This window comes from Miscanthus floridulus, chromosome 2 (genome assembly GCF_019320115.1).
Source record: "Miscanthus floridulus cultivar M001 chromosome 2, ASM1932011v1, whole genome shotgun sequence".
Taxonomy (NCBI): Eukaryota; Viridiplantae; Streptophyta; class Magnoliopsida; order Poales; family Poaceae; genus Miscanthus; species Miscanthus floridulus.
The window spans coordinates 38,643,384-38,669,824 of NC_089581.1; the positions used below are offsets into that span (position 1 = coordinate 38,643,384).

The 26,441-nt window shown below is 47.5% G+C and overlaps 1 pseudogene; it reads left to right on the top strand.

Moving 5' to 3' along the window:
* Positions 1 to 26,441, top strand: part of LOC136538524 (cytochrome P450 87A3-like) — a 50,132-nt pseudogene that overhangs the window by 8,512 nt on the left and 15,179 nt on the right.

Consider the following 26,441-nt stretch of genomic DNA (forward strand, 5'->3'; position numbering starts at 1 on the left):
ATGACAGCCTACTGAGGGCCAAAAATACGCGTCCATCAGGCCGACATCGACCCACGGACCAACGTGCAATGGTGGGAGCCAGCGGAAGGTCCAACGGTGTACTACCCAACCTTAGCCTCAAAGAAGGTGGATCTGTATGGTGGCGTGGGCATTCTAGTGAGCCTACGTCCTCACGGAAAGGTAGAGATGGCGGGGAAGCATCAGTAGCTCATCGTGGTGCATGCTATAGTGACAATTGAAGCAAGGGAGAGCCGAGGGGGTCTGGCCATGTGCGCCCGGACATAGCAGCGACGCCCCGAGCCAGACACCAATGCGTCACCCCATTGTCGATGAGTTCCCTAGGTAAAATAGCGTGAGCACCGGATAGAGGAAGTCAAGATGAGTTCAAGGGTATGAGCTATTGAACTACTACCCATCCTATAGGCCTTACCTCCCAACCTACCAGCTCAACGGTGCACCTAACCGGCGGTGAGGAAAACACCAAATTGTCGGTTGGTAGTGATCGACCGGGCTTGAGGAGAATAGGGCGCCTAGCTGACTACCTATACCACCCACTAATGTAGGGAATTGTGCTATGGAGCCAGAGCTGGTAATTAGGATGAGGAAGGAATGGTGGCTCTACGCACGGTGCGACTATGGGGAGGTCACACGAGTGAACCCGAGCGGATTAAGATGAGGTGACCCTAATCGATGGCAGCAGTATGAGCACGTGCGCATGGACGATGAGACCTAGAGGCTTGGCGTGAAGCACTTTGAATGGCATGGACAGACCTAAGGGGAAACACCGGCGTCGGTTAGCGGGGGCAAGCACAATAGAGAGACATCACCATCACCCCTACGACCGAGGTCATTGGCCCAGACACGGCGACATTGGCACCTTCCTAGAGGCTCGACGCGATAGGTGAAATGAGGGGTGGGGTGAGCACCACAATGGCAAGGCGATGATAGCCGCAGCCTTGTCTTGACCCCATGCATGGCTCGATGGCTAGAGGGTGGTGCACGCACACAGTGATAGCAGGGCTAGGCCACAGCCAGCTAGGACAGCCAACGTGAGGCCAAGGGCGCTGTGTGGCATCGACTGGGCACACGAGCTAGCTAGTGGCAATAGCCCAGCCATGGCCTAAGTTCGGCGCCAATAGCGCACGCACGCGTGGTGACCGTGCCCACGGGGCTAGTGGACAAAACAGTGTCAAGCACGGTTTTTAAAGCAAGCCCAAAACTACTTAGCGTCTCGATTAAGACTCAACCAATTCCACTATCCTATAGCTAGTGCCAACAGTTAACTAGCGAAGCAATGCTTACGACCAGAGGATGACCGAAGAGAAAGATGGAGAGACACCAAGATAAGATCGTCGTGCTAAAAGCCAGTGCATGAACAGAGCACCAACAACTAGGTTACAACACATCCCAACGAAGTTGAGCAATTTTTAAAGAGGGCAACGTGGCATCCGACACACCTACGACCTACACCGTGCCCAAGTGCTCACTTAGGGGCAACCAATAATACAAAACACGAAGCTAGTGTTTAAGTATTTTAGTTAGAACTTAAACGCCACAATAACATTGTCTACCACCCTTCCATACTTAGAAAAGTTAAGGGTTTTTAGTTGGGACTAAGTAGCCATTAACTCTTTTCTCACAATTTTTAAAAGGTCTAAACCTTGTTAACTTCAACCAACAAATACTTCATGCAATAGTTCGTACTTTATTCTAAACCATAGGAACAAAACATTTAAGCACCATTTAATTATTTTGCTTAACATAACTTGCCAAAAATAGTACTTTAACATAAGTTCAGATCTTTGTCGACTTAACAAAAAGGTTGATTTTAATTTCCAATTTGATTTTTGAGCTCCCAAGAACATTAGGTAACACGTTTATTTTCCAAAAATTAATTTTGCATTTTCATCTACACCACTTGCTCATCATCTTTACATAATCACTATACACAAATTATATTTTATTTTTGTTTATAGAAATTGTTTTTCGTACCAAACAATTAAAACTACTTATTTTGTTCTTCTTGTTAGGATTTTCATTAGTAAATTAACTTAGATATTTTTTTGATTTCTCTCAACCATAAAAGAGAGTCGCACAGGGTTTGTTTATCATTTCAAGTGTGTTTTAAAATTTTAAAACTCGAGAACTTGTTTTGCTAATTTCTCAAAGGCCTTAACCTAGGTGCTAAGCAAGCTCGTAACACCAAGGTGTTACATCCGAGCGTAGCATCGAAGCCAACCCAGAGAAGATCTCAGCCATCACGAGGATGGGTCCGATTCAAAAACTAAAGGGAGTAAAATGAGTAATTGTGGCGCTCACCCCACCCCTCATTTCACCAACCCCTGTACCGGCTTCTGAAGAAAACTGACCGATTTGCATCGATGCTGAGGCTCAGGAGGCGCTTGACAAGGTCAAGGAAATCCTAATGAGAGCCCCGATTCTGGTCCCACCGACCGATGGAGAACCACTCCTGCTTTACATTACGGGCACCACGCAAGTGGTCAGCGCTGCCCTGGTGGTAGAACAGGAAGAAGAGGGACACACCCTCAAGGTGCAGCATCCCATATACTTCACTAGCGAAGTCTTGTCTGATTCCAAGACTCGCTACCCCCAAATCCAGAAGCTCTTGTACGCCGTCCTGATCGCTAAGAGGAAGCTGCGTCACTACTTCGAGTCACACCTGGTGACGGTCGTGATGTCCCTCCCTCTCGGTGAGGTCATCCAAAACCAGGATGCCACAGGGAGAATCACGAAGTGGGCACTTGAGCTAATGAGTTAGGGCATTTCATATGCCCCTCAGAAGACCATCAAGTCCCAGGTGCTGGCTGATTTCATTGCAAAATGGACCAAGATCCAAATGCCGCCAGTAGCCGTTGATCAAGAGTATTGGACGATGTACTTCGATGGATCACTAATAAAGAAAGGCATCAGCGTGGGGCTAGTTTTTGTTTTGCCCCTCGAAGTGCGCATGAGGTACATGGTTCGCATTCACTTCCCTGCCTCTAATAATGTGGCTGAAGATGAGGCACTCATCAACGGCCTACGTATTGCCATCGAGCTGGGCATCCGATGGCTTGACATCTGAGGTGACTCATAGCTAGTCATCGATCAAGTCATGAAGGAGTCAAGCTACCATAGCGCCAAGATGGTTGTGTATTGCCAAGAAGTCCGCCAGTTGGAGGACAAGTTCGATGGCCTCGAACTCAACCACATCCCGAGATGACTCAACGAGGCGGCCGACATGGTAGTGAAAATGGTGTCCGATCAAGAGCTAGTCCCGACTAGCATCTTTGCCATCGATCTGTACAAACCCTTAGTCCGCTATGAGGAGCCAGAACATACCGGTGATGGGCCACTTGCCCTAGGCTCAGGAGCTAACCGATCATCGGCTCCTTCCGACCTCGAAGCCATGGAGCTTGATGAAGACCCAGTGGTAGAGCCTAACCCTCTAACTGACTGTAGGACACCTTGTCTCAATTACCTCCTTCATGAGGTGCTCCCAACTGATAAAACTGAGGCTCAATGGCTCGCATGCCGCACCAAGTCCTTCTTCATTATTGAGGGGGAACTCTATAAGCGAAGCCACACCAAGATCCTACAGTGTTGTATCCCCATCGAACAAGGAAGGTTATTGCTGAAGGACATCCATGGTGGGGTCTGTGGACATCATGCGGCACCTAGAACCTTGGTAAAAAATGCATTCTGACGAGGCTTCTATTGGCCAACCACGGTGGCCAACGCTGAGCGAGTTGTGCACACCTACGAAGGGTGTTAGTACTATGCTCGTCAAACCCACCTACCAGCCCAAGCACTGCAGATGATCCCTATGACATGGTCGTTCATGGTCTAGGGGCTTGATCTAGTCGGACCCCTCAAAAGAGTGCTCGGGTGCTACATGCATTTGCTTGTTGTCGTGGACAAGTTCACGAAGTGGATAGAGGCTCAGGCAATTTCCATGATCAAATCTAAGTAGGCCGTGCAATTCTTCCTCGACATCACCCACCGCTTTGGAGCCCTGAACTCCATCACGGACAAGGGCACATAGTTCACCGGGAAAAGATTCCTCCAATTTTGTATGACTGACACATCCGGGTCGATTGGGCCGCCATGGCGCACCCCCACACAAACGGGTAGGTTGAGCGCATGAACGGCATGGTCCTGCAAGGCCTTGAGCCTAGAATCTTCAACCAACTGAACAAATTCGGCGGACGATGTGCTGTGGAGCTTCCCACGGTACTCTAGATCTTGAGGATGACCCCAACTGGGTGACCAACTACACGCCTTTCTTCATGGTCTACAACTCCAAAGCGGTCCTCCCGACCGACCTCAACTACAGAGCGCCGAGGGTCAGAGCATACAACAAGCAGGGAGCCAAGATGTCCCTCGAGGATGCCATGGACCAGCCTAACGAAGCACGCGACATTGCCCTCCTCTGCTTGGCAAAGTACCCGCAAGCATTACATTGGTATCATGACCACTGTGTGTGGGGCCGGGCCTTCCACATCGGGGACCTGGTGCTCTGCCTCGTCCAAAGCAGCAAGAACCGCCACAAGCTCTCTCCACCATGGGAGGAAGCGTATATTGTCGCGGAGGTGCTCCGGTCGAGCACCTTCTAGCTCAAGTCCATCGATGGTAAAGTCTTCACCAATGCTTGGAACATCGATCAGCTGCATTGCTTACCCCTAGTCTATGCGCGTATTTATAAAAATTAAGAATGATATTTCTAAAACGTGAAAACGCTTTCTCTTATCGCTTTCGCTATCGTTTCCTCGTTCTTTAGTGACACCCGACCCTAGCAATGGCAAGGGGTTGGGCGTCACTCGGGGGTTGATAAGAATATATGTACTTAGAAATATTCTTTGTGCCCGAGCCCTCCTTACGATTAAGATCTAGAAGCAAGAGTTGTAGAAACAAATGCTGAGTAAAACTGGTCAGACTGCAAGAAACTTATGCCCCAGTGGCTATGGCGTTTTTGCCCACCAGCGTGATCAGAGTCTTTTTGCCCGCACCTTGAGCTTTACAACCTTAATGTTAGAAGGGGTCAGATCGCATCAACCTTTTATACTTAAAAAAGAGAAGGGCCAAGTCTTTTTGGCCAGAACAAAAGTAAAAAACTTGTTTATTTATTACAAGTTCACCGCCCGGTTCATCCAACTAACTAACCCCTCAGGGGTATGGCTTCATCCTCGATCTTTATAGCTAGATCATGCACCAGGGGGCCACCATCTCCTTGATCTCCTCTAGCTCATCCTCGGAGTAACTAGGCACAAAGCCCTAACTCATCGTCACCAGATCGATGTTCTCATAGTGAGAACGAGCGATCACAAATGACTGATGAACACCAAAGCGAAGCGTGTTCCTCTTAGTCTCGCACGCCCGTTCCGTAATCTGGACAGCGCGGACCGCGAGCGAGCTCATCTCCTACTCCGGGGTCAGCTCGAGGTCATCACAGATTAGCTGGATGACGACACGTAGGGTATCATGCTCATCGCTCTCCTTTAGGAGGGAGGCCTTCACCTCGTCAAGCTCCTTCTCTAGGTCATGGCTCTTCGTCACCTCCGCCCCAAGCTTGTCATCGAGACATGTTCAAGTCACATACCGACCGTGTCAAAAGGCCTACCACGGATTCCAGGGAGAAAGACAACAAGGGAAACCAGAGGCTTACCGTGCACGACCACCCAAAGCTTGCGCACCTCGTCGCGCTACCGGGTCACCACGGCCTCCAGGCGCTGGACCTCTTCCTGGCGCTGATCGACCTTCGTGGCGAGCCTGGCAGACATGCCCTCAGCCGCAATCTTCAGGTCACTCTCCTCCTCAAGCTCGCCCTTGAGGAGGTCGATCCGTGGCTGGATGTCGGCACACTCCTGGTGAGCCAAGCCATACTCCATGTGGAACCCCTCTATCGCCTGGAGCTGTAACACCCCTGGTGTTATGAGCTTGCTTAGCACCGAGATTTAAGTCCGAGAGGGATTAGTCTAACAAGTTTTTGAGTTTTAAAAATTTATAACGCACATGAAATGATGAGCGAATCCTATATGACTCACTTTTATGGACTCAAATAAATATCCAAGTTAACTTACTTCATGCGTAAAAGTGCTAATGAAAATCCTAATGAGAAAAATGGGATAAGTCATTTTAATTGTTTGGCACGAAAAACAATTTATATAAACAAAAATAAAATATAACTTGTGTGTAGTACTTGAAGATGCAACTTTAATTTATGAAAACAAATGTTGTTAACTAGTGTCCTTGAGAGCTCAAAAATCTAATCTGAAACTAAAAATCAGCTTAAGTACGTGGTCACCGAGCGCGCGGACGCTGTGGGCGTTGGTCTCATGTCGTGGCTAGTTCACAGGGGCGGGCTAGCTCATGTGCTTGAATGGTGCCACGTAATGCCTTGGCCTGGTGTTGGCCGGCCCTGGCTAGCCACGGTCTAGCTCCCGCTGTGCCGTGCGCTGGGCCGAGCCGAGGCTACGGCTACCATCGCTCGATCGACATGGCGTCTGCCCCACCCCTCATTTCACCTACCATGTCAAGGTTCTGAGCACATGCCAATGCCACCACATCTGGGCCAATGACCCCGGTCACAATGGCGATGGTACACCTCCCTGCCTCGCCCAACCCCGCTAGCCAATGCCGATGAGCCCTGCTCGGATATAGCTGCTCCAATTCAAGCGCTTCGCGCCAAGCCTCTAGGTCTCATCGTTTGTGCGCACGTGCTCATACTGCTACCATCGATCGGGGTCTCCTCATCTTAATCCGCTTGGGCTCACTTGTGTGACCTCCCCACAGCCGCACCATGTGTAGAGCCACCGTTCCTTCCTCTTCCTAATCACTAGCTCGGGCTTCACAGCATAATTCCCCGCATTAGTGGGTGGCATAGGTAGTCAGTTAGGCACCCTATTCTCCTCAAGCCCGACCGATCACTACCAACCAGCAATTTGGTGTTTTTCTCACCACTAGCCAGGTGCACCGCCGTGCCAGTGAAATTGGAGCAAGGTCTGAATGGGTTCAATTGTTTGTGTCCATGAGCTCGCTTTAACCTCCTCTATCTGGTGCTCATGCCATTTTGCTAGGGCGCTTGCCGAATACGTGGTGATGTATGGGTGTCCGTCCCATAGCACCGCCGCCTAGCGGCTCGCACGTGGCCAAGCCACCTTGGCACTCCTCCACCTCAACCGTCACCATAGCTTGAATTCTGGTGAGCTACTGGTGCTTACCCACTATCCCAATCACCCCGATAGAACCTTAGGCCGCTGGAACAGTCACGCCATTGCCATGGATAGCCACTCACCACTGTAGCCCGCAATAGTGCGCCTCCAAGTCCTTAACTGCCACCCATCCTTGCACATTTAGCTATAGATGGTGGTCGGCCCCTTACTTCCATCGTAGCACGCCTAGTTTGCCCGGTGTAATCACCTTATGTCGTCGGCCGGCATGCCAGCGCACGTGGGGTTTATAGGGACCTCCCCATGGTAAAGATGGAAACATCCGATGGTTTAGTTGTAAAATTACTCATGGTAGGAATAGTGCGCATAGTAGTCGTATTAATCTCTGAAAGCTCAGGGGCTTTTCTGCAAAACAACCAATGCACGCGGGCACCCCCGGCCTTGGGTCATACTAGGCCACCACGACGCACGCACAGCCATGCCGCTCTGGACTGCCAGGCCAGAAGTGGCCAATTTGGGAGCGGCTTTGTGATAATGAAACCAACCGACAAAAACATTAACGTTGCAAAAATCAATGCACCAATTGCGGTATAATAGAGTATAGGCCAAGCAGCCAAGAAGAAGTGTAAAGAACGAAAGTTGTTGAAACTAGCATATTGGAAGATTAATCGACCAAAATAACTGTGAGCAGCCACAATATTATAAGTTGGGTTGCTGCCGGCCCTTTTCTTTTTTTAATGCATTTTCTAATTTAGTTTCTAAGGCAAACTTGTAAATGCAATGTAAATTTGTGTTGTTGGCCAATAACTGTGAAACTAATTTTGTTAGGTTTCTAAAATCATGATCTATCTACTAGTATATCTTGTTCATATAGTTTTATAGTATTTTCAGGAGTTATCTAATTAATTTGAGATGCTTAATATTATAAGATATAATCTTGTAGGAATTTTTGTGATAACTTGGTAATAGTGTTGGCTCTGGAACTCTCACAATAAATTCCTAACATTATTATGTGCTCACTGTAATTTTTATAGCTCCATAATAATTAGTTTGCTAGGGTAGCTAAATGAGCCCTAGTTCAAAAATATATGTTTAATCAATAAAATGCCGAATCGCCTTGGGATTTTAGAACTAAAACATTTTTCTGGAGGCGAAGCCTTACTTGACGACGTGGATATGTAGACTAGTTCGTTAGTCATTAAATCTAGCTCGTTAGTTTGCGGAGCGTAATCATATTTTAGAGTTGTAGTTGTCGTTGATTATTTACGTCTCTGCGTTGCATCCACGTATATCATAATAGGAACAATGATGGATCATGGAGTCAACCGAAGTAGCAGAAAAGATATTGCCTTGATGATCATGTCACCCGATGAAATGCTAATCCTTGGTTACATCTTGCCCAGGCAAGCCCCGGTGCATAACCCCTATTATTCTATACTTTAGTTTATGCTTTTGCATTAAGTTTTAAGGAGTTGAATGAAACCACTTGCATATATATATATATATATCCTTATCCTATGAGTCCTACTAGTATGTCAAGATCATGTAGATTGCTCTGCTATAGGACCCGGTAGAAGTCGAGTGATTATCTGTCACTCACGAGAGATAGGAAAGATATTATTGTTGTTATTACATTACTATCATATGGAATATATATGAATGATAATTGGAGACTGGCGGAAAGGTACTTTGGATCTGGACTTGGTTTGGCATTCGAGCGAGGCTTAGATTGCACTTGTTCCGCCTATGTCGATTGAGGACCGTCCGTTGTTGTGGATGGTAGTCAGGTCATAGACTTATTATCCTGAGCACATACTTGCTTATGGGAGCGGGAACGCTCGTTATGCTCTTGTCGTGGGTTCTGGCTCTTTCCAGATCAACTGATTGGAGGCAGAGAAAGGTGGAGGTCTAAGCACCATACTAAGACCGGGTCTCAAGTGTGGGGGCTTGGAGTCCAAGTTTGGATAGGGACCTGGACCCCTCGACAGGAGTGGAATGGGTTGGTCTTGTTTGTGCCAGGGGTATAAACGAGGCATTTGTTTTGGGGTACCCAGCTAGGATACATTAATTCATGAATCATCATTTCAATGAGATGGTACGACTTGTCTATGGTCTAGCACCGTAGTAAGAACTAGAACTTGAAAGGTGATAAAATAGTTCTGATTGCTTACCACCTGCTTAAAAGTAGCATAGGTGCTTACACAGAATGGTTAGTTAATAAACTAATGATGTATGCTAATAAAAATTGAATATAAGGACACATGTTTAGTAATGCTTCCTGCAGATGCAATAACCGACAAGCTAGATAGCCTTGCATATCCTTAGAGTTTTTTATTTTCCTCCTATCGGGTAAGTCTTGCTGAGTACAATAGAGTACTTAGGGTTTTATTTCCTCTATTGTAGGTGATCGGAGGATACATAGAGCTGACCCTTGTGTGTGGAAACCTCCTAGTGGGCTCAGAGAGGATTTCTTCACGCTACGACCATAGTGCTTATTTATAACCCTCACTAAAGGTTTTTATAAGAAAAGACGTAAAATCTCCTAGCATCTCTCGTATATAAATGTCCACTATGTTAATACTCCACCATATCATTAAATTAATCTTTGTTTTCTCTGTAACTCTGATAACATCATTATATTCTGCTATTATAATCAATTGAGATAATATTCTTTTACTGTAATAAAGTGATGTAAGAAATGGCTTATGAATGTTGTAAGCTTTATTCTCTCATTTATGATCCTGATGGAAAAATGTAGATTTTTGAGTTCTCCCTTGGGGTGTGCTCGATGGAACTGCGTAATTTAGTGTCCTCTCTTGAGTACTTAGTGTCTAATTGAAGACAAGTACTCCTGGGAGGCATTAAATTAGGTGGTTCTGCCATAGGAGCAAATCATCCCGCTCCTTCCATAGCCGCTCAGACTTTGCGGCGTCCGTGTGTGTCCTCTTGATCAGGGCCACGAGCATCCTTCTCCCTGACTCGGAGGTTGGCCATCTTCTGAGCGGTGGGGGCAAGCTCAGCCACCTCCTGACGGGCGGTGGCAAACTATGTGGCCAGCCCATCACTCCACCGCGTCTCTTTGGCGAGGCGGCCCCAAATGTCCTTCTCGCGATGAAGGAATTGGGACTTCTACCGACTACGAACCATAAGGGACTGCATAGAGGACAAGTGTTAGAGGCGTGTAAACAGAAAATGAGAGTCAGAAACATAGTCATATCATACCTGGCCAATTGGGGCAACGACGTCGCGCAACGAGCTCAGCACGGTGGTCAGGGCGTGAACCACGGTCCCAACCTCTGTGTGGATGCTCTCCCATTCCCTCTCCTTAAGGCATCATCAAGGGCAAAAAGCATCACCCCTGGGTCCCACCGGTCTACCCACCGGATCTGGGATCCTCCCCACACATGCGAAGATCCCATGCAGCGTCGACCCCTCTTGCGGCAGCAACTCCTTCGGAGCGGCCGCTCTGGCGGTAGAGGGGGTGGTGACATGGACACGGAGGCCTTCCCCATCACCACATCCGCTAAGGATGCCTTGGGTGCACCCTCTCCCATCTGCCCTGTCATAGACGTGACCACCTACATGGACGACATCTCCGGTTGCACCATCTCTGCCTATGACGTCGTGGTCGTACCCGGTCGTGCCACTTCCACCATGGATGCCTCGGGTGCCTCCTCCATCCACTCCACCACAGAGGTGGCCACCTCCTCAGATGATGGCTCTGGCTATGCCATTTTCCGCCTATGATGTCATGGCCACCTACGTGGATGATGGCCCTGGCTATGCCCTTTTCGCTTATGGCATCGTGGCCAACCCGACCGTGCCACATTAGCCATGGGTGCCCTGAACGTGCCCTCCTCCATATGAGCCCCCATGGACATAGCCACCGGTTGCGCCCCTCTAGTTGACGTCGCGATTGCCCCGGTGCCACTCACGCTCGCCTTCGGTGTAACGCTAGCTAGCTCCTGGCGCGTCTGCAGGAGAGCGAGGCTCCTCTTCAGCGCAAGCCTCAGGAGAGTCCTGATCCTCCAATGTTGCGAAGGACATAACTATCAGTTTATGGCAACAATTCGTTAGAACAAAGGAGCAAAGAAATTCTTAACTCACCTCGACGCCACTAGACGGTGACGTTTTGTGGCCAGTCCGCCTGACCCCGGCCGCACCTCATCGGCACATTGCCATTTCAAGCCTTCCCTCTACTTAGAAGGCCCGAATAGAGAGAGCAGTCGGATCCCACCGACTCTGGGGGTGCCTTAGAAGACCCGAATGGAGTAGAGTGGCCTAATTTCGTTGGCTCTAGGGACACATCCTCCCTTTCCAGCCCTAGGGCATGCCACAGGAAGGGCCCTACCTGTGTCAAAGATGAGTCCTCATCCCCATCTCCTAGCTCATCCCATTGGACGAGTGACCTAGAACCATCGCCTCCCTCTCCTTCTTTTTCTTCCTTCTCCGAACATTGCCGCCGCCTTCCTTGATCTAGCTTTGACCGCTCTGTCGCCCACCGCTTCACCTTCTCCTCATCCTTCTTCTTCTTCCTCTTCTTATCTACAGCATGGTTCGCCGCCCTCATGGCCACGTGCTCTGGCAATGGCATGATGGAGGCCCAAAAGCCCAACCCCGCTGGCAGCTCGATGAAGCCCGTGTCCGGTCACATCATGTGATGTCTCGGGATTGGGAACATGATGTCGGACTCCTCCATTGCCTCCTTGATGCGCTATGCCAACTTGCTATCATGGAGCGGCCCTTGGGTGAGCACCGTCTCATTGAGTTGTGCATCGGGCGTCATCCCATATAGCGGGAGGGCACGCGCCATCAGCGGTGCCACCCTCCTCGCATGATACGCCCCGATGACACCAACCCCGTAGAGACCATGGTTCTTTTGGAGCGTGATGGCATCTATGAGGTCACGGAGCCTCTTATTTTCCGTCTTGGGAGGTCCCCACTCCCACACCGGCAGCGCCTCTTCGATTAGGCGTCCGGTGAAGTCTGGCAAGGGGATGGTGGTGTTGTTCTTCATGTAGAACTAAAGCGTGTACCATCCCTTGTTGGACCTCAACAACAGATAGGTCATGTACTCGGTGGATCTTTGGCCCCGTGGATACCTGTGCATCCCATTGGCACCGATAGTTCCCCACTTCTCTCCCTTTTCTTATGCAGGGAGACGGAGAAGAAGTACCTCTACAGCTCGAAGTGGGGTTTGATCCCTAGACACCCTTCGCACAACACGATGAAGGCTGCGATGTGCTGGATCCCATTGGGATTTAGGTGCTGCAACTTGATCTAGTAGTGGTACAACAGTCCCTGAAGGAATGGGTGGGGAGGAATCACGAGTCTGCGCTCGTGGAAGATCATGAAGGACACAATGTAGCCATCGGGCGGCACCAGTGCCACCTCACGACCGGGCACGAGCCACTCCACCGCCTTGGTTCTCCCACGGAGAAGACCGTGCTTGATGAGGCCCTCCATGTGTGCATGGGTGACATCGGAGTAATACCATGACTCCATGGGAAGCAAGGGCGAAGGAACGAGAACTTCGCTGGTGGCAGAAGAGCGAGAGCAAGAGATCTGAGCGCTTGCGGCGAAGAAGCGGAGAGGATGAGGCTGTGGTTAGGTGTATCAAAGACGAAGGGAAAAGCCCTTAGTTATAGGGGAAGGTGGAGCGAGAGGCGAACTGTCTACCTCAATCGATGCTGAAGGGACCGTGATGCCTAAGAGGGGGGGGGGTGAATTAGGCAACTTAAAAATTCTACTTCAAAACTATGGCCTCTTTTTCTAACCCTAGATAAACCTATGCAATAGATAAACTATCTAGATGTGCAACTATGGTTTTGCTAGTGTGTTGCTATCTCTACCGCAAACATAGTAAAGTAATCAATGTAAATGTGGAAGCTAAAGAGCAAGGTAGAGATATGCAAACTCCCATCGACGACTCCGGTATTTTTATCGAGGTATCAAGAAGCACGTAAGCTTCCCCCTAGTCCTTGTTGGAGCCCCTCGCAAGGGCCAAGCTCCCGGTCGGGTAACTCCATGGATAGCCTCGGGCCTTCCCCACGCGCAAGTGGGTCTCCGATGTGCCACTCGGCAAGCCTCTCCTGGATGCTCCCCGCCATCTTCACTATCAAGCTTCCGGCTGAAACAAAACGGGCCTTGTTTCCTCCGGTAAACGGTGGCGGCCACACCACAAACGCGGTTGGTGTGATCTCGCAAGACTTCAAGCCCCTCCGATGTACAACACTTGTGCTCGCAAGCACGGGGTAGCAAGAGGTATGCAAACCTCACTAAACACTAGGCCTAAACCTAGAGCAAGCGCATAAGCGGTGGTCTAATCAACCTAAGCACTTTGCAAAAGCACCTACGCTAATCACCTGATGAATCACTAAGCACTATGCAAGTGGAGATCACTAAAATGGTGTATCAACACCCTTGGTATGTTTCCTTAGCTCCACACACTCAAATGGCCGGTTGGGGGTTGTATTTATAAGCCCCACTGAGAAAGTAGCCATTGGGGTCGAATTCGCGTGAAACTGCTACTGACCGGACGCGTCCGGTCGTCCCGACCGTTGAGCCGGCAATATACTGATCGGACGCTGGCCAACGTCCGGTCACCTACCACCAGACGCGTCCGATCGTAGTTTTGCCGCTCTAGAACCTCTCTGTACTCGATCAGATGTTGCTGTCCTACGTCTGGTCAGTTGCTGCCAGCGTCCGGCCACCTATCTACCGAGCCACTTGCCCAGCGTTCGGTCGCAGCGTCCGGTCGCTTATCCAGCGTCCGGTCACCACAGTGAGCTCATTTCTTCATGATCTTGCATATGGCTTGGTTCCTATCTTCATGCTTGGACTTTGCTTGATCTTCTTGGGTCTTCTCTTGTGCTCCTAAGATCTTGCTTGAGGTGTTGATCATCGGATCATCACGTCGCCTTCGTCCAAGTTACGTCTTGCACCCTATTGAACTACAAAACAAACACTTGCAAATTCATTAGTCCAATTTGGTTGTGTTGGTCATCAAACACCAAAATCCAAAGTAAATGGGCCAAGGGTCCATTTTCCTTTCAATCTCCCCCTTTTTGGTGATTGATGCCAACACGACCAAAGCAAGAAAATAATAAGAATTTGAAAGTTAAAAACTACCTACTTGCTAGGATGCAATGCAAAGGGCAAGGTTATATGATACTAAATGGTAGATACCAATTGAAACTTTACTTAAAAGCTTGTCTTGCCCTTGCAAATGTCCCCATGTGATATTATGGATTAAAGCCTAGCTTTCTAAAAAAAATTTCCCATTACTTAAATTAATCCATAGTTCACTTTCCGCCCTTTCTTGAACCATTACCACTTGTAGACATCAACTTGATGCTTGCCTTTGGTCCTTCAAATTCTCCCCCTTTGGCATCAAACACCGAAAAGGAAGACATTAGTAGCACAAGGGAGGGTCAAATTTCGTGATCCTTTGTGTATAGAGTGAAATGGATCACAAAATTTGACTCTCACATTATATAGACTAAGCTCCCCCTAAATATATGCATACATATGGTAGAAAGCAAAGCATATGCATATTTAGCAATTTATTGTACAAGAGAGTTTGATCTATATAATGCATGGAGAAAGCATACAAATATGAAATGAAACAACACGATGATTCCAATTGAAGAATGATGCTTAACTTCAGGGACTCCAATTTCCTTACAATGAGACTACTACACATGTGATAGGTTTGAAAAATTGATACCATTTGAAACAGTGTTAGTCTCAAAGCATCCAAGTTGTAGAATTACTCCCCCTAAATATGTGCACACAAATGTGAAACACTTTGTAGGAATCATGCACATTGATTTTTAGAAACAAAATACCAATTGAAAGATGACATCTCATGAATGTGAGAATCATTTTCAAAAATGATATTCGGGAGAGATTATCTACAATTTGGACTTTGGCACATATTAGATAAACAAAAGTAGGACAAGCTATGTGCCGTGCTCCTAAACAATTTTAAACCATGTAGGTTTGCTCCAAGGGTTGATAATGAAACCGAGCAAGCCTACCCTATGATATACCTATTAAATGCATGACAAAAGATTTAAGCAAGTAAACGCAAACATAGGCATGAAAGATAACTAGATGCTTTAAGAGTATATCAATTGAAAAACAATACCAATTGAAATGAATACTAATTGAAAGTAATGACATCTAGTTACCTAACATGGGAAGGGGAATTTGGGTCTATAGTATTCACTAACCTACTTGGCAATGACTTTGTCCATTATGATGCACCCCATGAAATGCACCCAATACTTTGCCAAGTCTCCAAATTCCCCGAAGTCCGACGGACTTCTCACTTCCCTTTCGGGATCCAAACCTTCTTGGTGCTCTTCATGTTTGAAATGATTTCCTTTGGCACCCAAAAGTGTTTGACCCCATTGTTGGCTTGCTTGTTCACCTTGATGGCCACCACCTTGTTATTTTTCTTCTTCTTTAAGAGATAAGGTGTGGAGGCCTTCTTGTCCACCTTGTTGGTGTAGGTGTTGGAGAGCTTGCTTGTTTGCTTTTTCTCCTTCTTCTTTGCTCCTCCCCCATTCTTCACCTTGCACTCATAGGACTTGTGACCTTCCTTGTGGCATACGTAATAAACCACGGTTTGTCCTTTATCAAGCTTCTTCACTCCCTTGACGGTGTTATCTTGATGAAGTTGGGTTTGCTTCACCTTGCCTTTCACTTGAGTCAAGTCCTTGGTGAGGCGAGCTACTTCTTGCTTGAGTTGCTCATTCTCCTTTGCAACCTCTTGTGTGCATGTATCTACAACAACTTTCTCAACACAAACTTGGTTGCACAAAGGTGAGTCTAAACATAAATCATTGCAAGAAGTAGAGACATCCTTTTTAGACATGTTAAAGATAGAACTCTTCCTTTTAGATGCCTTGGTGGGGGTTGTGCTAACGGCTTCAAGATTAGCAACTTTATTAGTTAGCTCATCACAATGTTTGCACATGGTTTCCATTTGAGCAAGCAAACTATTATATGCTTCTTGTGAGCTAACTAACTTTTCTTTTAATTTTTCATTTTTCTTTTCAAGTTGCTCATCATTGATTGTGCATGCATTTGTTGTTGCACTAGTCTCAAGTTTCTCAATTTTAGTAGATAGTTCAACATTGAGATTAGCAAAGTTCTCATATTATTCAAGCAAGGTTTTGTATGCTTTTTATGAACTATCTAGCTTTTCTTTTAAACTTTTGAGCTTCTTTTGTTGACTAGTGCAAGCTTTAGCAAACTTAAGATTTTCTTGCACAAGTTCATGATAAGAAGACATATCATCATCACTATCACTCTCACTAGAAGAAGAGCTTTCGTTACCTCATGCCATAAGGCACACATGAGAAGAGGTTGATGATGATTGCTTGCGGCCTTGCCTCTTGTGATGGGGTTCTTCTTCACTTGAAGAATCATCCCATGATCTTATTGATGTGAGGGCTTGGTTCTTGCATGCCTTCTTCTTTGTCTTGGGTGTGGGCTTGTTTGGACAAACTTCCACAAAGTGCCCCAACTCGCCGCATCCATAGCATCCTCTCTTTCTTTGCTCTTTTCTTTGATTTGTGAAAATGAAATCTTGAATTTGGATGGGCACACCCATGACATTGAGCCTTTGGATCATCTTCTCTACCTTGTTGATCACTTTGATTGATTCTTCATCAAGATCAGAGGTGGAGGAGGAAGATTGATCATCACTTGAATCTTCATCATCATCATCATCGTCCTCATCTTCTTCTTCATCTTCACTTGAGGAACTTGAGCTTGAGCTTGTCTCAACTTGCTTGCCCTTCATCTTCTTTTTCTCACTACAAGCGAGAGCTTTGCCTTTGCTTGATGAAGAAGCTTCTTCTTGACCCATCTTATGTGACATTTCAAATGCCACTAACTTGCCAATGGCTATGCCCGGGGTCATGTTGCTCAAGTCCTCTATGTTGTGAAGGATGGTGATGATGCTTGCATATTTCTTTTGTGGTAGCACGGAGATGATCTTTCTCACAATGTCCGCATCATCTAGCTTTAATAATCCTATAGAATGGAGCTCATTGATAATTAGATTCAAACAAGAATACATATCACGAACAAGCTCATCATCATTCATAGTAAAGGAATTATAGTTTTGCTTTGCTAGACAATGTTTTTGCTCACGGACATTGCTTGTGCCATCATGGAGCTCTTGGAGTTTTAACCAAATTTCATGTGTCGTATTTAAGGTGAACACTTGGTTAAACACATCCATGCTAAATGATTCAAACAAGCAATTCTTAGCTCTAGCATTAAAATGCATTTCTTTTTCGTCACTCTTTGTGGGCTTTTCGGGATTCTTAATGGGTTTCATCCCGTCATGAGTGACTCTCCATACACCAAAATCTACCGCCTCAAGGTAGCAAGCCATTCTAGCTTTATAGTAGAGGAAGTTAGTGCCATCAAATTGTGGAGGCCTAGCGGTATCCATCCCAACCACTCTACAATAGCGTTGGCTCAACGGCGGTTAAGCCAAAGGTACAAATATGAGCCAACCGGCTCTGATACCAATTGAAAGGACTGTGATGCCTAAGAGGGGGGGGGTGAATTAGGCAACTTAAAAATTCTACTTCAAAACTATGGCCTCTTTTTCTAACCCTAGATAAACCTATGCAATAGATAAACTATCTAGATGTGCAACTATGGTTTTGCTAGTGTGTTGCTATCTCTACCGCAAATGTAGTAAAGTAATCAATATAAATGCGGAAGCTAAAGAGCAAGGTAGAGATATGCAAACTCCCATCGACGACTCTGGTATTTTTACTGAGGTATCGAGAAGCGCGTAAGCTTCCCCCTAGTCCTCGTTGGAGCCCCTCGCAAGGGCCAAGCTCTCGGTCGGGTAACTCCATGGATAGCCTCAGGCCTTCCCCACGCGCAAGTGGGTCTCCAACGTGCCTCTTGGCAAGCCTCTCCCAGATGCTCCCCGCCGTCTTCACTATCAAGCTTCCGGCCAAAACGCCACGGGCCTTGTTCCCTCTGGGACACGGTGGCGGCCACACCACAAACACGGTTGGTGTGATCTCACAAGACTTCAAGCCCCTCCGATGTACAACACTTGTGCTCGCAAGCACGGGATAGCAAGAGGTATGCAAACCTCACTAAACACTAGGCCTAAACCTAGAGCAAGCGCATAAGCGGTGGTCTAATCAACCTAAGCACTTCACAAAGCACCTACGCTAATCACCTAATGAATCACTAAGCACTATGCAAGTAGAGATCACTAAAATAGTGTATCAACACCCTTGGTATGTTTCCTCAGCTCCACACACTCAAATGATCGGTTGGGGGTTGTATTTATAAGCCCCACTGAGAAAGTAGCCGTTGGGGTCGAATTCCTATGAAACTACTACTGACCGGACACGTCCTGTCGTCCCGACCATTGAGCCGGCAATATACTGATCGGACGCTGGCCAGCGTCCGGTCACCTGCCACCGGACGCGTCCGGTCGTAGTTTTGCCGCTCTGGAACCTCTCTGTACTCGATCAGATGCTGTTGTCCTGTGTCCGGTCGGTTGCCGCCAGCGTCCGATCGCCTATCTACTGAGCCACTTGCCCAGCGTCCGATCGCAGCGTCCGGTCACTTATCCAGCGTCCGGTCACCACAGTGAGCTCATTTCTTCGTGATCTTGCATACGTCTTGGTTCCAATCTTCATGCTTGGACTTTGCTTGATCTTCTTGGGTCTTCTGTTATGCTCCTAAGATCTTGCTTGAGGTTTTGATCATCGGATCATCATGTCGCCTTCATCTAAGTTACGTCTTGCACCCTATTGAACTACAAAACAAACACTTGCAAATTTATTAGTCCAATTTGGTTGTATTAGTCATCAAACACCAAAATCTAAAGTAAATGGGGCAAGGGTCAATTTTCCTTACAATGCGTCTGCCGCGCCTTGTCACTTCGCCTCTCTAGAAGTCATGCGCATGCCACCCCCAGCCGCCTCCTCAAAGGGCACATCGGGCAACGGTTCACCCCTCGATGGGCCAAAAAACCGCCACAGGTAAGGAGGGATATGGAGCTAAAAATGCTCCCATGACCCATTAAGGCCCAAGAGTTCAAAGGTTGGCCCATCGACGGGTTGACAACCGCTCCGGGGCACCTTTAGAGTGAGGGGTGGTTAACGATGGGCCCGCTAGGGGCCAACACCCGGGCGCACGAGCGCCATGGGCATCTCGACCCACGTTGAGTCTTGGTCGATGCACGGTCCATGGTTTTTCCTCGAAGAAAGACAACGAGCCCTTGGGATCGATCGAATAGACCCAAGAACTATATGGACTGGCTATCACGAATCTAGAGTCGGTCACCAGCTAACCCATGCTGGACCCCCGTGAATGGGAAGCTAGGGCCCCACTTAGACTAGCTCATTAACAGCTCATCGAGCACCATGATTCATCCATCGAGGAAAACATGGCACGGCTCAACCCCTCTGTTTTATCGAAAAAACACTTGAGGGAGAACGACCACAAGACGAGCTGACCCCTCGACTGAACCTTTGCTACGTGCGGGGACTCGGGGGAAGTTGGACTCGCAAGGAAATCGAATACACGGTCGCATAACAATGGCGGATTGATCAGATCCTAGGGAGGGATCGAAATCTAGAGAGATCTTTTCCAACCCCCCGAATCCCACAACTGCATGCTCCCAAAGAGTTTGAACGCGATGGAAAGGAATCGCGACCCTACCAAGACATCCCACGGCTCGTAAAGGGAGATCAAGACCCTCAGAATCCTTTCGTCCGAAAAAACCTTCAAAGGAGTATTCTACTCCTCCATAGGCTCGGATGCTATTGTTGGGTATCAGTATTAGGGATACCTAAAAGAAGGAAGCTGATGGCCGCGAACGCTAACTCTCTCGGATAGTCAAGAGCGTATTTTGGTCTCGTCAGACCTCGAAGGTACGGGCTCCATCCCACCCGACCCTGAGGGTGAGGGCTCCATATTGCTCGACCCTGAGGGTCCGGGCACCATCATGCCCGACCCCGAGGGTGTGCGCTCTGTGTCACCCAACCCCAAGGGCGCGGGCTCCATCATGTCTGACCTCAAGGGTGCGGGCTCCGTCTTGCCCAACCCCCCGGGCACGAACTTTGCCTCGCCAAACCCCTCAAAAGGTGATTCCACCTCGCCCGACGGGGGTCCATACCGCCTCCAACCACTACGGGTTTAAGAGTACGAACCTAGGGTCAAACTTCTGACACCAGAAGGGTAGTAGGCGCGTCTTGACATGACCCATGGCCACGATGGGCCATACCTGAGGACTCACATCACCAATAGTGTCGGGTGTGCCGGTGCTATGCTACCTAATCCCCGTACGGCTTTCGACGGGGGTATCTGCTAACCATGCCGTCTACCGAGACGGAATAGAGCGCCACGACCGGCTGACGACGCCCACGTATAGCGCCAGTGATGAACAGAGTCGCGATGTGGAGCCATTTCCGTCATCATCTACAGGACCGGCAGGACCCACGTAAAGGAGATGAAGGGCACCGCGATCCCGGAGGCCTTCTTTCTCCTCGCTTTTTTCTCTCTCTTTGTCTCGTGTAACCTGCACCTTCCCCTTCAACTATAAAAGGGGAAGCAGGACGCCCACGAAGGGCACGGCTCAACGCTGAAAGGAACTGAGTTCAACTAGACTCAACTCCATTCGATCCTTCCATCATAGATTTGGGACCTTCTCCCTCTCGCACACGTTTGTAACCCTTACTACAAACAAATGCCGGTAACACGAGCAGCTTCAAACTGGACGTAGGGACATTCTGTCCGAACGAATATAAACCCTTGTGTCCTCCAAGCACACCATCCTGGCCAGACGCGCAAACACAAATTTACTAGTCCGCGGTTCAAAACACCGACAACAAGTCTATGAAATTCACGTCTCATGTATGTGCTATATATAAAATTGTAAAAAGGGGTTTGCTATGGTACCGTCAAGTAACTGTGGACCGTCGATTTGGCTGACTACAGGGGTGGATCCAAAGGGGGGCTGTCAGGGCTACAACCCCCCTAGTGAGCCTAATTTCTTTATTAGACCACGATTACTTAGCCTCAAATTGCCATTAATCTATAGCTCTAAGCCTAAATCTTCATTATTTAGCCTCCCTTTGTCCCCATCATGCATCCGCCACTGGCCGGCCATAATTCGATATTACCTCTTAAGAGGTAATAGAATAAATATATTTTATTATTTTGAAAAACAGGAAAGTAAGCAAAAATTTAGGTAAAATATCTATCAATTGGATCTAACATGCATGCAACTGCATGAGGCCTGCATTTGTATGGTTGGTTTCTTTTTTGTAAGTACTAGTAAATATGTCCATACATTGCAATGGAAAAAAAATATTATCAAACTTTAATTAAAAACGACGGCGTGAATGCTATATATCTATTTATGTTTTATCATTTCTATAAAATTCAAAAGCTATAATTATTTTATGATGACCATGGCATCCATATAAGTTAGTGTTATTAATAATACGACAGTGCCATTAAGCATGTGTTAGATTAAACTATGACCTTGATAGACTTTTTTTTCTTATTGCAAAGTATAGAGATATTTACTTATAAATATATCATAACATTAATTTTTATATTATTCTTCTTGTTTTGGTTGATGTAAGTTTTAATAAGAATAAATTTTATTTCTAATTATTTTAAGTACATCGATCGATAACTTGATAGTAGCAATCTTTTGTTGCCTAGATATTAGAAAAGGGTCAACATCTACTGTTACTTTTTTTTATTGTTTGTTTTTCACGTTTATTAGAAAATAAGAAATCACAATCAAGGTACTCTGAGAAAAAAGTACAAAATCACAAATATACGAAAAAAAGAATGAACTGACCGTAGTACGCCGAGGAAACTGAAGACATTCGAGCGGAACCGGACTGAGGAAACTGAAGACGCTTCGTGTGATGTACACAACCTATAATAATGCACAGTAGTACGCCACACGCCGGCACACACTACTTGCGAGTTACGGCTCAACGCCATTGTCTCAGAATGCCACCACTTGGACTCGTAAACTTACGTCCTCGTTTGTTGATGTTTCGGCGTAGCACATGCAGCAAGCAGCATGCATGCTGTGTCTTGGCAGCGCCAAGGTATAGAAAAAAAAAATCACGTAACAAAAAGCCATGAAAGTCCGAAGTAAACGAGAAACACGGACACAGCCAAGAAAAAAAAAAGGAGAAAAGTCATGGACGTGCAACAGCGGGTGGCAGAGGCCCGTATCGGTGCTGAGAAACACGGACACGGGCAAGAAAAAAGAATAGAAAAGTCACGGACGTGCAACAGAGCGGGTGGCAGAGGCCCGTATTGGTGCTGAACGCGTAATTTGGGCTCAACCGAAATTTAGTGCCAGAAATTATGCTCTGTATAGATTTCTTCTCTTATTCTTTTCTATCTGGATTAGGATTAGGATTCTCATTCAGGTTATTTAGAATAGAAGGGATTTATTGGATTCGGATTAGAATTCCTAGCTATTTACATTACCTTAAAAAGTCCTACACATCATCATAGAAACAAGCACATCATACAAAACAGAAGAGCGGTAATAGATGAAGGGATAATTTCGACATTCACGAAGTTAGTTAAGGAAGGCCATGCCAAAAAAATGAATAGAAATTTTGCATCTTTATTATTAGGTATGGATGTATGGTTGATTCCTAACGTGACATGTGATCTTTTTTAATTAATTGATCTATGTGCATATGTAATTTATGTCAAGGTTAGTTGTATCCAAACATGAGCTGTATTTTTTTCTACAAATGTGACAAAAGTAGAGGTGCATTTTAGTTATTTATTTAAATTAGAACGTGAAAGTGTTGGTAATGACAACATCAGTCTTGAACGTATTGGTATTTGAATGATTTATTTATTTTCATAATCCCAACATTAGTATTTTTGACTTAGTATTTTGCAAATGTATGTTGGTAACGGAAAACTCTACTATCAATCATTAGCTTTTGACATTAATATATTTATTCGATTTATACCATCAGATCTGTTCACTACGTGACATGTTCACGTATGTGATGTACCTCTACGGTGCCACGTCTGGCACGGGCACAAGGCCGGTACACCAGTATAGGAGTATGCCGCTGTTGCATGAACCCGTATATGCGTTGTTGCATGCTGTACACGGGCACCGGTTTATGGCAAGAAACAAGCTGTTCTTGAATAGCAAATATCTTGTATACATTTGTTGGTTTGTTGCCTTTTATATTTTCTGTTTTCTAAACATTTTAATTAATTAATAATTACTTAATTATTGTATGCACTTCAAAAATCAAGGGCTAAGATTTGCAAACAAAAACTCTCAAATATATCTCTAGTCCATGGAAGAATCCAATCCAACAGTTGTCTGGCTCCTAATATACTTTCTACATCACATATAGCTTATACACTAGCAAATATGCCTGTGCATTGTAACGAGACATATAACTTATTATGTATTGTCACCTTGATGACTTATGTCATGCTCGGTGTATGCTGCTCTAACTCGAGGAGTACGGGAGGCTTAGAGTTTACGCGTGAACACTCTATGGTAACTCATATGGACCTGGGAGATATACCATAGGATGGTGGACCATGGAAAAACACTATATTTTAATTTATTAACGTAACTCGTAATGCATAGGAGAGATTTAGAAATTGGATTTAACCGAACTACTATGAGCTATTTTGGACCATGAAACCTTTTTTCCATTAAATATTAGATATAATAAATATGTTGTGTTGCTATCGGTGGATGTCAGATTGTACGATTCTATATGTATATTTTTGTGTTAGTTTTTTTATAACAATTAAAAGTGTTATAAGTTTTTTTTGGATGAGCAATATTATTGTTTTTCGAAAACCTTGAACAATATTATTGTGCTATGACGAATCTTATAATAACTACTACTATTTGTTAAATGGAATTAATTTAAGTTAAACTTGTCTCCCGGCAACAGTTATTATAGTGGAACATTACATTTATTTTAGCCATTAATCTTTCTTTTTAAAGCTTGATTGTATATCTTTTCTCTAGGTTAGTTTGGATACGTAATGGCGGCCCAGGAACTCGAAAATAAAATACAATCCGGTTAAGTCAATCCTCAAGTCCGCTCTTCAATCCGTTTAAGTCCGGCAGGTCTGGACACGCTCTCTGTCTCTCTCATCTCTCCGTCGCGAGCTCTCTCTCTCTCTCTAACTCACGCTCTCTCTCTCTCTCTCTCTCTCTCCCTCTCACGACGGCGTCTCTGGCGGCGGCCCCGGCGCGGTTGGGGGGCATGAGCGGCCGCGGCGACCCCGGCACGGGCGGGGTGTGTGGGCATGGCGGCCCCAGCCATATTGGCGCGTACAGGGGCCGCGGGCGTGGCGTCCACAGCCATCTCGCAGCAGGCGAGGGGCACGGGAGCGGCGGCTACGGCCAGCCCGGCGCGTGTGTGAGGCTTGGGTGCGGCAGCACCGGAGTTCCCGCCCACGGCGTCCCCGGCGTGCGAGCGCTCGTCCCTCGGCTCCAGGGCACGTGCGCGGCCGGCCCCTAGGCTCACTCGACTTCTCCGGCGCGGGTTCGTTGGGTCCTCAATGTAGGGTGGCTCCACCAGCGCGATGTCCCGGCGCGGCGGAGCGCGGGCCTTGAGGCGCTGGCGTGGCCACGGTGGAGCTCCGCCGCGGGATCCATCCAGACGGACACGGCCTCGCCTCTCGGCTCGCCTTGCCGGTGGGCGGCTTCCGCGCTTTTTGTTCGCGGTGGCGGCCGCATCTGGTTAGCCCGGAGGGCAATGCCCGTGCCTATTTATGATCTCCTGGACTCGACCGATTGGGCTTGATCCGTGCCGTGATGGAGGACGTCCAACTGCTCTATGTTGCATAGCACCATAAAAAGAAGATGGTGGCCAGAACATAAGTTACGAGGTTTCTTTGAACCGCCAGATGCCCTATCGATATCCTAACTTTAACCGATCTAAGAGGTGGTGCTGCCAGCAATGGAAAGTGCCACCATCACCTTCGCAACCGCCTTCAGCACCGCGCCCGTACTGCTACCTACGACGACGCGGGTGCGTCTCTGCTTCCACTACTACTATGACTCCAGTGGCCATGTCGCGGTGGCGTTGTGCCCGTGACCACGCCCCGACAAGGTACATCAGCAAGTCTTCTATTAAACTAAGTATTACCCACTGATCTACACCTAGAAGTTCTTTAAGTTCTATCAATGGTACCAAAGCCAGGTTCTAGTGTGTAGATCTAGTGTGGGGTAGAAAATTGAATAGAAATCGAAGAGAAGCAGAGGGTTCGATCCGGTTCGGATTGAAACCCTAACCCTAATCGGGGGAAGAAACAGAGAAGCAGAGGGTTCAACCGAACCCTAACCCGTCGGGGAAGAAGAACAGTGACTCAATGCGAACCCTAACCCATTGAGGAAGATGAACAGTAACCCAAACCCTAACCCTAGATCAGACTTACTTCAGGAAGAAGAGAAAAGAAGATCCAAACAGAGAGAAGAAGAAGGGGGGAAGAGGAAAGGCTAGGGAGGCGGCTTACCACGCCAGCCTCCACTCACCGAAGCACTTCGGGAAAGACTCCGCGCTGGTGAACTGCGGCGTGTGCTAGGGTGTCGCCGCTAGGCCACTCAACGATGGCGCGCTCACCCAATGGGGAGCGCGTGCGCCGACGAGGGGGACCGACGATAGCACCACCACCACTCTACTAGCTCTGGTGGTCACGACTGCTCTAGCTCTCGGTGGCTGCCGTTGAGAGAGAGAATGGGGAGAGTGGAGCGAGTTAGGGTTTCGGGGAGCGGAGCCGTGTGGGGTCAAGGGCAACGGCGCAAGGCCGCTCGACGGCGGCGCGTTCAGCCTCAGGCAAGCGCGCTCACCTGTGAGGAGCCCCGCGGCAGCGCCATCATCTCCCACCGCCGAGGAAGGGAGAGAGTGCTGGCTGTCGCGACGAAGAGAGAGAAGAGGGCGAATGTAAGTGAGCTAGAGTTTTCTGGGGAGCGGCGCCGTCGCCGGTTTTGATGAGCCGTGACGCGTGCGTGGCCGTCCGATCTACATCAACGGTGTAGACACGACGGGCCGGAGACTGGCCCAAGCGGGCGCGAGCGGGCGAGCCGCTTTCCGGCCCAAGCCCAGGTTGCGGCCTAGGAGGGAGCCGCGCGCGAGCGTAGCAGGCCGGGCTGGTTTTTGCCGCTGGGTCGAGCAACAGTGAAGAAATGAGTCCATTTTTCTTTTTTCTTTTCTAGTAAAT